The following is a 15,244-nucleotide window of genomic DNA, read 5'->3' as shown; positions in this document are numbered from 1 at the left end:
TGCACAAAATTCAGGTAATTCAAAAATTAAGCTTCTCACAGCAAAATGAGTTTGGTCACTGATGTATAGTCTTTGGATGTCTGTTTATACTCTTAAATTTATCCTTTAATATATATCTGGGACCAAATTGTGCCTTTAAGGCTATAGCTTGCATTAGAGTCATTCAGGGCTAGTCTACACTTAAAACTTACAGCGGCACAGCTGTATCGGAACAGCTCTGCCGCTGTAAGAGCGCTTGTGTTGCCACGTTATGTTGATGGGAGAGAGCTCTCCCACTGACATAAAATCACCTAAATGAGCGGCGGTAGCTATGTCAGCGAGAGAGCATCTCCTGCTGACATAGCGCTGTCCACACAAGTGCATATGCCAGCAAAACTTACGTCGCTCAGGGGTGTGTTTTATTCACCTCCCTGAGGGACATACATTTTGCTGGCATAAGTGTTAGTGTGGACAAGACCTAAGAGCAGCATTGCCCCAGAGGCAGCTAAAGAAGAGATTGTGCTACAGTCAGCATGTGACAGTACAAGTTCTTTCCAGAGTGCACTAGCCCACTCTACAGGCCAGTGAAGAGGTGGGGCAATAGAATATCTTGCAAGTGTTATTGGCCTTTATGTGGGCCATACAATATAGGGCAATTTGTTGTTCTGTGCTCCTGAGCTCCTACACAAGGCCAGTGCTGGTCTGGCCAGGCATGTGTAACGTGGCAGGGAGGATTTAGCAGCTGAAAGCTGTTTAGCGCGGATTCTTTTGAAGGGACGACTTCCAGGAATGAAAGGGTTGTCAGTTTTCATGCTCATTCCAGCCTTAGTTCCTCTATGCAGATGCCATCATAGGTCCCAATTGCTGCCAGTTGTGATGGTGACTTTTGTATTGTGGACACCTCGGGCTAGGGAGTAAAATCCGGTCATCATTTGTTTTTCAAAGGACTGTGGATACATCTGATGAGCTGGAAGACATTTTCTTTTTGCTGATCTCTCATCAAAAGATCACATCACACAAAAAAGTAGCTGTGGATTGCTGGTTAAGTTCCAAAGCTAACAGTCTGTTTGGGGAGTACAAATGACCTAAACTTCCGGTGGTGGCTAAGAGGTACACTGCTATTGAGATATCTGCCATTATTCTATCTATGTATCTACTTACCCACTCATATGTTTTCTACAGTGCCAACCACTATAGGATACAAGTGGAGTGGGTAGATGGGTAGCCCCATGCCCACAGATACTTAGAGCTAAAATAATCTTTCATATACATGATGCAGTTGAAATCACTCATGTTATTGACTTCACAATGTAGCCCCTAATCTTTTTACTCAAATGGATCATGAGCTCTACTAATAGGAATAATACAACCTTTAATATTCCTGTAATTTCTGAAATAGGGGTAGGATTTTTAAAACAGCCTTGTCTATTGTACATAATGTCTTTTTTGGCAAGAAAGTGAGCTCACAGCACGAGGCAATATAAGGAAAAGGAAGGAAAATGCTGGCATTTTGTTTTATGACTCAAACATAATTGTATTTTATATTCTCACAAAATCTCATTTTTTTCCAAAGATGATATGACTTAATATGGCAGAAGTGTAGTTTGTCTCAGACCATAGCATTAAACCAAGACTGATGACAGGCCCTGAATTCACTGTAAGTATTAAAAAATGGAACAGTACTAACTGCCCTGGGCCTTATTCTCCTCTTGCTTTCACTATCTTATATCAGATTAATGCTATTGACCTTAATGAAGTTAGTCCTGATTTACACAAACAAGCGAGAGGAGAAGGCGGCCCAGGTCTGAGTTGGGCTGCTTTGTATGAAAGGCTCTCAACCATGCCCAACATAGGGCCAAATTCTCTGTTGATGTAAAATGGTACATCTCCATTTACTTCAAATCTAAGCTGATACAATAGCAATGAAAAGAGTTCCCAACCCTTCAGTATTTATCCCCCTTCCCCTCTCAATTCATCTTTTTAGGAATAGCTTTAGTAAACAACTCAACGTTGTAATGCTGTTTAGAACTGTTCAGGTCCCAAAGGGAAATGCGGTCCAGACTTAAGGGTCCTTCACAGAGATTGTCTCCATTCCCTAGATGTGGAAACCTAGGGATTGTTAGCTCAAATGCCACATTTTATCTCAACTGTAAAAGAAGATAGGAGCTTTTCTGAGATAAACAGGGCTTCAAAGGTTAAAACCAACACCTTGAAATCCACCAGAAGTCCATGCAGGCTATGGAGTCCAGGTATAACATGCTCCATACAAGACACATTAATAACTCATTTTGCATTTAACTACATTAAATTACACTTCTTGGAATACTCTGTAGACTTGCTGGAATACTATATAGACATGACAATTACTATATTAGACCAGATACAGTACTTGTTTAGCATTTCCTAAGATTGCTAAATTGTATATTTAATTTAAATATAATAGGATGTTTCTTAGGTGCTAGATAAACATGGTTTCATTTTAAAAATTGTTATGATTTAACAGTTAGTTACTTATTCACATATATAGTTATAGCATAACTGCTAAACCACAGCAAATATTCTTAGCAATCAGGTAGTAGCTAGTTAACCTAGACTAAATCTCTCATCATATTGTGATTAAATTTACACTAGAATGAAGAAGAACTGGTGAAATAATATTCATAGAATAATTTATTCAATACATTTCATTATATTTTAAAATAAATTATTTGAGACATTTCATAAAAAATATTTTCTTCCAGCCCTAATATTACAGCAGTGTGAAGAAATAAGTTAAAGGGCCACATTTGCAAAGATGTCTTTGATTTATATCTACACAAAATTTGTATGCACTGATCAAGTGGAAATTTACCTAACTGCTCAACATATATGTACGTAAGTCAAAGGCCCACCCCTTCATAATTTGATTGGACTCTGCCTTTAGCTGTTGCATCTGGGCTAATATACTACACTGGCATGTACAAGGCTCGATGCTGCAGAGTGCTGAGCACCTTCAACTTCCATTGAGTCAGTATCAATGGGAGTTGAGGGGGCTCAGCACCTTTTTGGATCCATCCTAAGACGTTGATTCTACATGCTGATCCACACAGGTAGAGCTCTGTGTAAGGCACAGTCCCATTGATTTCAACAGGACTCCATGGAGATGAAAGAACCTGCCACATGGGGGCTGATTTCATAGGGGCTTCACAGAGGCATAGAGGTCCACATGCATGGATTGTCTTGCATGATCAGGGCCTTAGTTTGCAGTGACAAATAAATCCCCTGTTAAATCAAAAGGAAATGTCTACACATAGTTATTGTTCGCTAATTAAAATCCTACAGTGCCAATGATAAAAGTGTATTTATTGAAGTTTAACAGCTGAATAATTCAGCAGATAGAGATCTTCTGAGATGATTGATAAACTTCAACAAATATATTTTAAATGATCAACTGAAATTCCTGCACAGGCAGAGGACTAGGCAAGATGACCTAATACAGATTTTCATCTCTGATTTCTGTTATATGATTTAACAGTCAATAATTGCCTTAATTAAATGTTTATTTCATATACATAATTTCACTCCTTATACTTTATTTCTGTAACAAAATGAATTGTTCGTCTTCATTTCTTGTCATCTATACGTTTAACATTTAATGTTGTCTGTGGCCATAGCCTGAAGTTTTGTTCAGTTTTCACTCAGGAAAAACTCAAATGGAAGTCAATGGAAATTTTACTTGAGTAAAGATGAGTGAATCTGAATAAGGATTTTACCCGTTTGTGACACCATCCAGCCCTTTTATGTAACAACAGAGCTAGGGATCCATCCTCAAGTCATGTCTTTTCCAGAGGAAATGGTTCCATATAAAGAGCTGAATCACCCATTTCCATACTAACACCCATGTGGGAGGGATCATGGAGATGAAATCTCTGAGAGGGTCCCCTGGAGAGTCTCCCACACCATTCTGGAGGGAGGAGGGTTGCCTCCCATTAACCAGGCAATGGCATCCATTCACAAACCCCACAGATCCTTGGGCCAAGGACATAGGCACAGAGCTCTAAGGCTGTGCAGTAGCTCTGTCCCTCTACTCACTGAAGTACAGCTCCAAGGGAGTCATGCTGCTAGGGGCTCCACCTGGCCCAAGCAACACCTTGTAGGTATCCCCATAATGGAGAAGCTGCCCTAAACTGGAAGTGAGTCTAGATGAGCATCACAGTCCCTTCTGGCCATCAAATCTATGAAAATCTCTGTATTACCTTTTCTTAATAAATTTCATGGGGCTGAAGAAGGGATGGTACCAGCCCTCCTGGCCTTAGTCCTGGTCTGTCCAACCCCTTCTCCTCACACCACATGAATCCCTGGATCTGCAGGGATCCAGACTAAAGTACATCAGGAGAGACAGTACTGTTGTGGCCTGATGCCAAGGTACATCTGTGCTTGTTGTGTAGATGGGGCTTAATCTTCCACCTACTACAACCAGATACTTCCCCTCACTTATGCCAACTGAGAAAAACAAAAGCTGCTAAACAAGTCAGCTGTGAGGATGTCAAAGTGGAAGAACACACTGCCCCTTTCCTAAGCCTGAAAAACCTCTTCCACAGATCTAAGTATGGGCTTCTAAGGTTGGAGATGGAAGCAGACAGCCACCACTGCATACTCCTTCCTTAAGCCAACAGATTTCCAATAGGAAACCCATATTGAAGTTATTGTTGTTCCAAGAACATAAGAATGGCTATGCTGGGTCAGACAAGTGGTCCATCTAGACCAGTATCCTGGCTTCAGACAGTGCTCAGTACCAGATACTTCAGCGGGAATGAATAGAACAGGGCAATTTATCGTGTGAACCATCCCCTGCTGTCCAGTCCCAGCTTCTGGCAGTCAGAGGTTTAGGGTTGCATTCTTGGCCATCTTGGCTATTAGCTATTGATGGACCTAACCTCCATAAGCTTATCTGATCCATTTTTTAACCCAGTTATACTTCTGTCCCTTAAGCACCCCCTGATAATGAGTTCCACAGGTTGACTGTGCATTGAATGTGAAGAAGTACTTCTTTGTTAGTTTTAGACCTGCTGCCTATTAATTTCATTGGGTGACCCCCGGTTCTTGTATTATGTGAAGAGGTAAATAACACTTCCTTATTTGCTTTCCCCACATCATTCATGATTTTATAGACCTCTATCATGTCCCCCTTTAGTTATCTCTTTTCTAAAATGAACAGTCCCAGACTTTTTAATCTCCCCTCATATGGAAGCTGTTCCATACGTCTAATCACTTTTGTTGCCCTTCTCAGTATCTTTTCCAAATCTAATTTTTTTTTGAGTTGGGGCAACCAGAACTGCACTCAGTACTCAAGGTGTGGGTGTTCCATGGATTTATATAGTGGTACTATGATATTCTCCCTTTCTTTACATTCTGTAAGCTTTCTTAACTGCCACTGCACATTGAGTGGATGTTTTCAGAAAACTATCCACAATGACTCCAAGATCTCTTTCTTGAGAGGTAACAGCTAATTTAGACCCCATCATTTTGTAGGTATAGTTGGGATTATGTTTTACAATGTGCATTATTTTGCACTTATCAGCATTGAATTTCATTTGCCCATTTTGTTGTCCACTAACCCAGTTTTGTGAGATCTCTATGTAACTCAAGTTGCAACAACTTCTCCATGTGCTTTCTTTCCCCCCTCCAGGGAGAGGGAAGGGCAAGGGCATAGGCAAAGGGAGGGGAAGGTCCAATGCACTAGTGCTGATGAAGCCACATGAGGAGGGCAGCTCCTCACAATAATGCCCTGAGTCTGATGATACAACTTGACTTCTTCACAGAGTCCTCCTAGCTTCTGCAGGATATCTGGAATCCAATTCCTCCATACAGGGCATTCCCAGAAACCTCTCCTTGTGCAAGGAGGAGAAAAAGACAGGGGAACTCTGCAAGGTGAATAGCATGACATTTCACGTGAGCCTCTCCTACTGCTGTATGCCAACATTTGCAGACAGGGGTGCCTAAAATTGAGCAGCTGCATCCCTACGTAGGCACCTAAACTAAAAGTGTCCAAGCACCTACAACTCCAACTAAAGTGTTTAACACTGTCTTGCAATGAAGATTAAGTAAACTTGCCAGTGATTTGTTAGCATGTGTATGTGCAATTTAGACATAATGGCATTATGCTAATCACTTTGCAGTCTCCAGGAATCCTTCCTGAACTAAGTGAGCTGCTGCATATATTTTGGTAATGTCTGTCCCTGCTTGAATTTATGTTGTCTGATCACCGTCCTTTATTAAATGTTTCCAATGACTTTTCTTGGTACATTTTTTTCAACTTGAAGTTTAATAAATCTGAGTTACCAGCTATGCAAATTTACACCATTTGTATTTGCAAAGCTACTAGTTCAAATAACTGTACCATTTTTCTACCACTTTTGTAACTTCAGATTCAAATTCTCAATTATCTTTCTTAAGAAGGGCCATATTTTCCTTTGACTATTTACCAAAAACTTACCTACAAAGACATTGTATCTTCAGAGTGTGATCTAGTGGGAAGGGCACACTGGAGTCAGGTGATGTAGGTTCTGTTCCCACCCAGGACAATGACTCACTCTGTTACCCTGAGCAAGTCACTGAAGCAGTTGCCCCATCTGTAAAATTGAGCTACTAGTAAGCCACCCCTTTGCGCTGAGTTTGTCTAAGTAAGTAGTCTAAGTAAGTAGTTCAGGACTGGCCCCAGTATATGTATTTCCAATTCTTCTAGCACTTTGTGGAATTATAGATGCAAGCATTAGCAATGATCCTGTAGGGCAGTGGTTCCCAACCTGTGGCCCAGGGGCCAAAAGTGGCCCACGGGAGCTTTCAAAGTGACCCACCACTCCCATTCCACTGGCTGCAGAAGGGAGCCGCTGCCTAAGGACCCACGCAGAGTGTGTTGCCACGTGGCTTAAAGACCGGTGCAGGCTCCTTGCTGCAGCCAAGGGGACGAGAGATCAGCGCTCTCCTCCCAGTGGCTGTAGTAGGGAACATAGCAAAGCATTCCGCCTAGGTCCCTAGGTGCTGGGGTCCCTGCTGGAGCCAGAGGGAGGGGAGCACTGATCTCCTGTCTCTCTGGCTGAGGAAGGGAGCCACTACCTAGGGACCCAGGTGAAGCGCATGGAGCTACAGGATGTGTGCAGTTTCCCTGCTGTGGCCGGGGGACGGGAGATCAGTGAGATCATGGGAGATCGGTGTCTGGCTGCAGTGGAGTGATGGGAGAAGGGCTGCTGGCAGAGATTGGTGGCCCTTCAGGGTTGTAACAATGATATCTGTGGCCCTCGAGCCAAAATGGTTGGGAACCACTGCTCTAGAGCATCTCATCTATCCCCCTGCTCTGGAATGGAATAGAGTGCAAGAATATCATTGTTACTGATTTCACTAGCATTTCCCCGTCCTATTGAGGAACAATTCTAGCAAAGGCATCCCAACGTTATCCACTGCTTAATTAATTTTAACATTACACATAAGGGCAATATTTTAAATTTGAATTTCCACTTGTTAATTATAAGCCATTACGTTCTGTTATATCACCCCTAACCACTTTCAACAATTTCTCTCCTTTTTTGAGGTTACTTCCACTCATATATTTATGGATTGCTACCATAAATATATTTTTATAATCTGTACAAGATACCGTTGTCATGTCCTCTCTAGACTATATATCACATTCTTTTAATCTCTTTGTATAGCTCATATCCTTTAATCCCTGTATCATCTTTGTGCCACTTGAGTTCCTAACACATCCTCAAATCTATAGTCCAATGGTTAGGGCACTCACCTGGGATGTGGGAGACCCAAGTGTAAGTCCTTGTGCCAATGACTAGGCCAAAAGGGCTAATGTGATCCTTGGGTGTACACACAGAGGAATATCTAGTAAAAGTAGGGAGATTGTGTTGCCTCTGTATTGGCAATGGTGTGACTACTACTAGTATACTGAATCCAGTTCTGGTGTCCACAATTCAAGAAGGAGGCTGAAAAATCTGAGGGGGTTTAGAGAAGAGCCACAAGAACGACCAGAGAATTGCAAGACCTTCTTACAGCAAAGGCTCAAAGAGCTCAATCTATTCATCTTAACAAAGAGAAGATTAAGGGGTGACTTGATCAGTTTATATGTACCTACATGGGAACAAAAAAATTGATACTAGAGGGCTCAATCTAGCAAAGTTATAACAAGATCCAATGCTGGAACTTAAAGGTAATAAATTCAGACTGGTAATAAGGTGCACATTTGTGGCAGTGAGGGCAATTAACCATTGGAACAAATTACGAAGGGTTGTGGTGGATTCTCCATCATTGGCAATTATTAAATCAAGACTGGATGTTTTTCTAAAAAGATCTGCTCTAGTTCAAACAGGAATTACTGCAGGGAAATCCTATGGCCTGTATTAAGCAGGAGGTCAAACTAGATTATCAGAACAGTCACTTGAGACCTTGTATGCTACAAATCTATGAAAATCCTAACACCCCTCCAAGCTTCTTGATGATTTTTACCTTCTCAGTGATTTCTGTTTCATCTTTCATCTCATCTGTGTCTTACTTGTCAAAGCACATTGATTTTGATTATTATTAAGTCACGATGAAATTCCTACTTCTTGTCCATATGTCCCAAATATCTAACCTACATGCATATTGCTTACAAAAAATACTTTGCCTAGGAGACATTACAGTATTTCTAGCAATGGTGTTACCATATCACTTAGTATTCTACTACAGTATGTTATTCCTGGAAAGAATGCTTCTGAACAGGGGCATTTTCACCTCTGATAATGTTCATCTAAGATAATCATATCCACATGGTTAAATAATAAGTCCTAAATAATATTTAGCATTTCTACAGTAGTTCTTTTAAAAAAAGATTTTCAAAGTATTGGGCAAATAGCCCTGTGAGGTACATTACTCATGTTATAGATGGGGAATATGATTTGCCCAAACTCACCCAGAAAATTAGTGTCAGAGACAGGACTATCCTTATTTAAAAAACCTGCTACAGTATTCCACAATAATGACCCAAATGACTATACTTGTGATTGTGGTACTGCACTAATTTGTGTTATCATTGTAGATTATAATACCAAGGCAATGGAGCTCTGACCTCAAAGTGCTACTGTAATGCAAATAAAATCAAATCAATTCCTTGATCCTAAATCCATTGGCTCCTGGGTATACAATCTGGAAGGTTAAGACCCCCCCTAACTCCCTGTAAAATGGGAATAATGATAGATACCTACCATTGTAAAATGTCTCAGATCCTCAGATGACAAATGCGATGTAAGTAAATGCTATCGTTAGTTGTAATAGTGGTAATATTTACTATGTACTATGTAATAGTTAGGTATCCTTTCTTATTTGCCTAACTTAACAAATATTTGCATTTTTCAAAAGGTAGGAAAAAACTTTTGAGCTAATCAGAGAGGGAGTGCCTGGGCCTTGGCAGGATGCTATTGCAATTGCATTGGATACTTTAGGCAACAACATTCTTGAAAAATCCAGTAGATGAAATAAAAACAAATGCAGTCAGAGTTCTATGGGCCCAATCTTGCTCCTGTTGAAATCACTGACAAAACTCCCATTGATTTTAATGGTGCAGGATCTTGTCCTAAATCTGCAGCTGATGGAGGGAAGATATAGAGGGGTGGGTGTAGACAGTATTGGGGCTTTATTTGCAGACTGACTCATGCACATATTGGGATTTCACTATTTAATTCCCATTATGTGCAATTGGCTGTTTTTCAGAGATAAAATACTTCAGGTTTCCAGAGCTTGATGTGTATTAATGTTTCAGAAGCTTTGAGACTGATTCTGCCCTTTCAAGTCTGCTTTGCTTAACAGGAGACCTGTTGTATTGAGGTGGGATCCTGGTCTGAAGTTGTTCTTTGATTCTTTCAAGCACTTTACCCATGGAGATTGTGACATGTTCTTTCTCCTTTGAAGATTATTTGGGGTGGAGGGAGGGCAGGGGTGTTAATGAATGGAAAGCTAAAGCTACAGCTGCCTAAAAAATCACTGGGATTCTTAATGTCTGAGTTCAGCACCTTGGATCCCTGTACAATGAATGGGGAGAGACAGGCACCTAAGAATGTGATTCACAAAAGCCAGCATGCTAGGTGGCGCCTTGTCTAATGTAGCCAATGAACACTGCCAAGCTGAGGAGTGTATGATGAGCTCTGGTCTTCTCTTGGAGATAGGTGCCTAAGTCTGGGCTGCTTCCCCCCATCTGGGATTCTCAGCTGAAAATCCTCTTTTGGCACCCACACCGTTTTTGCAAGAAGCCCACGGAGAGGTGGGAAAGCAGAGGATCTCCCTCATAACTTTTAGCCCAGTGGTCAAGCTACTCACTGGCATGTGGGAAACCCCCAGTTCAAGTCCTCCTCCACCTGAGGTGATTTGAACTGTGACCTGTCAACTCTCAGGTGAGTGCTTTAGCCACTGGGCTACAGATTATTCTAATGTGGGGGCTCCCTCACTCTCTCATGCTGAAACTGTTCCTCTGTGGAGGTATCCTGTAGACAGAGTGTAGCCCCTCCTACATTTTTTGGTGGCAGGGAAATAGATCTCTCAGTAGATCACACCCTAGGGTAAATAGATTGACATGGCCAGGATCTCATATCTGAAAGATACAATCTCAAAATGGACTCCTCTGGGTCAGAATATCACCCACCACCTACAGTGAAATGCAGCAAAGTTCTCTTCTGTAGGCAAACAAAACACAAATATCAAAAACAAGCTTCTGGACTCCCCCTTCTCTCCCAAAAACATATTCATCAAAGTTGAGAAGCAAGCGAAAGGCATAGGAGCGATTGTATAAATGCAACAGAGGCCCCTAGACCCATATGTGCTCTGACTCTGAACCTGTTAATTACCACTTATCATTGGCGAATTTCCAAGACAGTAGTAGATGCTAAGCATTTTACTTGGACTCATTTCATATTCCCTTAAAGTGTACTAGATAAAATATTTTTATGCTATTCCCTATTGAACAAACCCTCAGTAACATCTGGTATCTGACCTGAAATATGAGCATTTATTCTTAGGCATTCACTCACTACAGAAATGTCTCATTTTCCAGATTTGCTTCATTCCCTAGGATCCAGTTCAATTCTGCAGTTCAGATTTCTGGCAGTGTAAGAGTAATTGAAATTCCCCATGATCAATGTGTTCTCACCTTTTTTCACAGACATTATTCCTGGCCTGCCCTCTCTCTCCCAGGAGGCCAGGACCAGTTCCTCAATAAACTTTTTTTAAAGTATTTGTGTCATTTACCTTAAATACCCTGTTGTTATAGACATCACATGAAAACATTAATTTTTTTAAATAGGCTATGCTTTTAGACGACCCCAAGTCAAATCACTTCATTTCCAGTATAGTCCAGTTGTAAGGATTAATGAACTGGTTTGGCTTAAATATGGCTGTCATTCTGCCCTTGCCTGGACCTTCACCTGTTTTAGAATCCTATCCATCAGAACTATTTAAGAGATTATATAATACTCATACAAGGATTTTCTACTTCTGTTTTCTGGACAGCATAAAAATATAAGATAAAATGATCCACTCTAGAGCAATTAATTTTGTCTGAGAACAAGAGATTTAGTCTAGTGTATTATGGGATGTCTCAGTCCAGAGTCCAAAAAGGGTAAGATGGGATCATTTGGAGGAATGGTGGCAGAGTCATGGGGAGAGAAGAACGGTCGTGGAGTCAATGGGACTTTCAAAAAAAAACCCTATGGATGGATAGTTGGATTATTTTAGGGTGTTCATCTGAGCAAAATACAAACTCTGAACCTCTTGGTGTTTGTTCATTATTAATTTACACTGGATCTGTAAAAGAACCATTGGGAAGATATATTATTAGACCTAAAACAAGGTAGGGTCTAGTTTTAATTGTTATTTCTATAAAACATGACGATTTATAGTATGTTTCCCTGCTTCCTTTGAAATTCTTTCATAAGCCTTTTAAAGTGCTAACCAATTAAAAATGAAAAATGACATACAGTATAACAGATGCAGTTCCAGACTACCCAGCTAATCTTTGTCACATTTTGCTTGCAATGCCAAATTTTAATTCATACAGGCCTAAATTAAAATGAAAAACATTAGAAATCAAAGCCTGAATATCTCTAGTGTTCCCCAGCTGTTATGTATATATATTTAAAAATCCTTTAGTATTAATATCCCCGATACCAGAATATAATCACTCTATTATCTCATAGCCTCTGTTTATTTTATTGTAAAAAGCAGCTGGTAAATAGGAACATTTTGTAATGTTATGAGTTAGCTATGACATGTAAAGAGCCCTCCCACCATTTGGTTTGGAACATAACGGTCCTTAAGAAAGCCATGCACACATAAAGACTTCCCAAAGGTACAAAAGTAAGTAGTCCATCATCAGAGGTGAATCATTTTTGTGCATCTTTATGATGTTTAATTAGCTGCTGTCATTCTCCTTCGACAAGTAATTTCATATCATAACAAGATGTTATTTGGTACTCTGTGGACCCATACTTCAATATTCCACAGAAAAGAATAACCATTCAGCCATTTCATAGAGCCATAGAAGATAGAGCTTGTTTACGTGGTAAGTCAGCTGCACAGTAAAGTCTTGTGTGGACATTGCTACAGTGCAGTTTTCTGCAAAATGTATCCTGAGTCCACATCACTGATTTCTCCTCCACTGGAAATTGACATGCAAGGCACCAAAATCTGCTACCCACATACATATTTATAAAACTTTTCCCATTGAAGACAAGGGAACTGTTCATTGGATGTTTCACTGCTTGGGAAAATCTCTCAAAAATAATTTTCCTGGCTGAGCAGTTCAAGGAAATTTATTATTTCTATTGAAAATAATTTAATTTCCAAAGAACAATATTCCAAAAACCCAAACAAATCATTATCCTTTATACAGGTGTAGAAAATACAATTGCTTTGTTCCTTCATGGAGGAAAGAATCTTAAGCACTCTAATCTTAATTACGCTTGGTCTGATAATTATGTTTCTCATTTTATTCTTTCTTTGTTCTGAGCATTTCTTTCTGTCCTACAGAGACCAGTTACCATTGTTTTCATCGAATTCACGTTAGCATATGTATTCAGAAATGCACCCAGGGGTTATTTGCAAAAATCCCATTATATGTTTAATGGAGTTTGTGCAGGGAACACTCAGGCACTAATTTGAAACTTAGCTCCCAAAGGTTGGAACAATGGCCCCAATTCTAGACTTTGTTTCTGCAGTGTAAAGGGGACAGAAAGCAGCTAGATCTCTGCTAGATATTCCTCTAGGGCAGGGGCCTTCTCAGATAGCATAGGGATGGTGTAACAGTGCTGCGCTGCCCACTCGCTTACAACACCAGCATATATATATACTGGGGGGAGGAGTGTATTATAGAAAAGTGCCCATCCAATGCCCTGGACACCCTAGACAAAAAATTTAAAATATATTAAATAAACTGACTTATTAAACTCATCTACCATAAGGGTGTGCCAGAGTAGACAGGCATGCGTTGGGGTAGGGAAAGGATTTGACTGCAGTACACTGAACTCTGGCTATGCTGGGCTGCAGAATGGTACCTGGGGGACTGTTGTGGCTGAGGTGTAAGTTTCAGGAGCCCCGGTTGTTGCTTTTGCACTTGAACCCCTGAGGATCAACAGTGACATAAAACGACCTTTGCCTGAGGCCAACTCCTGAGGCGTTCTGTCTCCTCAGAGGTTTCAGGTAGGACCTGGAGAAGAACTAACTAAACAAACCCTTGATAATAGGTAGGGTAGCCTAGCGCTGTTGTTGCAGCTTTTGTAATTCTCCTATATTCCCATGTAAATCTTGATATCTTTTATATTCTGAATAAAAAGGGGTAGGATTATGATTGAAGCTACACTGATAAAATATTATTTCATTGAACTGGTTCCATGATCTACTAAAGACACAAAAAGATATAAAAAGAAACCAAGAATTCATCCATTTAGAGCAAACTGTAGATCAGACATTCTTTTGTCTATCATTCTTGGCATATAGACTCTTGACTGCATGTTGCATTGGAGGGAATTCCATTATCCAGGGTTGCCCTGCAATTAACCTAACAGAATTGCACAGTGGGTGTTTATCTCGTTTTTCTCTATTCTTACTACCACATTTGCTAACCCTAAAGGTATGTCATATTTGCTAAACCAGCTCTAGTAATATCCAAAATTTAAAGTAAAATCTTGAATCAATAGCTGCAGTTATAAAACCTAGCAATACTAAACACATTGGAATTGGTGCAAAGCATTTTAACCATGTACAAATGAACTAATTTTAAACACATAAAAGGCTATCATCTTGTTTGGTTACACTTATAAACAAAAACACAACCTTTCTGTGTCCTGAATGTTAATGTGGATCACTTAGTGTTGAAATAGCTGCTACTGAGGTCCATTGAGCAGGCTACCAAAGATTGGCTTCATTTAGAAATTAACATGCCTTGTGAGTTGCAAGGTAATTCACACACTGACATCTCTATTTTAAAGCCCATATTGATCCTTCCTGCAGATTCTATTTCTACAGCAGCAGCAAACACAAGCTCAAGTAAATCATGATAATCCGTAACAGAAATTTTTAAAGCACCATACCCGGATAGTTTGTTTATTAAAAGATACCAGCTCAGCAACACTTTATGGAAGATACTGAGGATGTGACAGATTTCTGAACCTGCATTGCTGTGCAATAATCTAGCAATTTTGCTAAATTTGTTTTTACGCCCATTTAGTCAACAAAGAAATGACAGATACCTTAAAATGGCCATTGACATGTGGCAGAAGTCGTAAGCAGAGGCTAGCTCCCACCTGCTGCCCTCCTTGACTCCTTCCGATCCTTGCTTCTTAATGCCTTCCATGTCCCTAGAGAAACTTTCACATGCATACAAAACAAGAGCTAAAAGAAAAAAAGAGAGAGAGACAAAGATTTAAATAAAGAATACTACAGTAACCTAGAACACAAAGGAGAAACCTCCAGTCCTAAAGAGAAAATAAAGACAAAGAAAACAATGTTAGTTCTGCATGGACTATTACAACACTTCCATGCAATTATAACCTCCTAATAAAATATTAAAAATGGAAACCTTCTAAATTTTCTCCCTATTCTGGTTTTCTCTCATTAATATATTTCATCTGTCCTAATATGATTAGAAAATGAGGAGATGCTGGGTACTTTGTTCTTGGACATCTTTAATACCTGCCTGTGATAGGGTGTGTACTCCACATAAGCCCAGAAGGGGTTGATGTCAACCTGAGATGCCAAT

At 40.1% G+C, this 15,244-nt stretch overlaps 1 long non-coding RNA gene across 1 annotated transcript in view; it reads right to left on the bottom strand.

Annotated features, from left to right (window-relative positions):
- The window catches only part of LOC137156801 (uncharacterized), a 136,013-nt gene extending 121,214 nt beyond the window's left edge, over nt 1-14,799 (bottom strand). The window contains exon 1 of the long non-coding RNA XR_010920899.1: nt 14,736-14,799. This is a non-coding gene — a long non-coding RNA (uncharacterized lncRNA). The remainder of the gene's footprint in view (nt 1-14,735) is intronic.
- Between the last annotated feature and the right edge of the window lie 445 nt (nt 14,800-15,244).

The sequence above is a fragment of the Emydura macquarii genome, unplaced genomic scaffold (assembly GCF_026122565.2).
Source record: "Emydura macquarii macquarii isolate MOO-44397 ecotype Brisbane River unplaced genomic scaffold, CSIRO-AGI_Emac_v2 contig_1477, whole genome shotgun sequence".
In the NCBI taxonomy this organism is placed as follows: domain Eukaryota; kingdom Metazoa; phylum Chordata; order Testudines; family Chelidae; genus Emydura; species Emydura macquarii.
The sequence above is the reverse complement of the archived record's forward strand: the minus strand, read 5'-3'. Positions and strand labels throughout refer to the sequence as shown.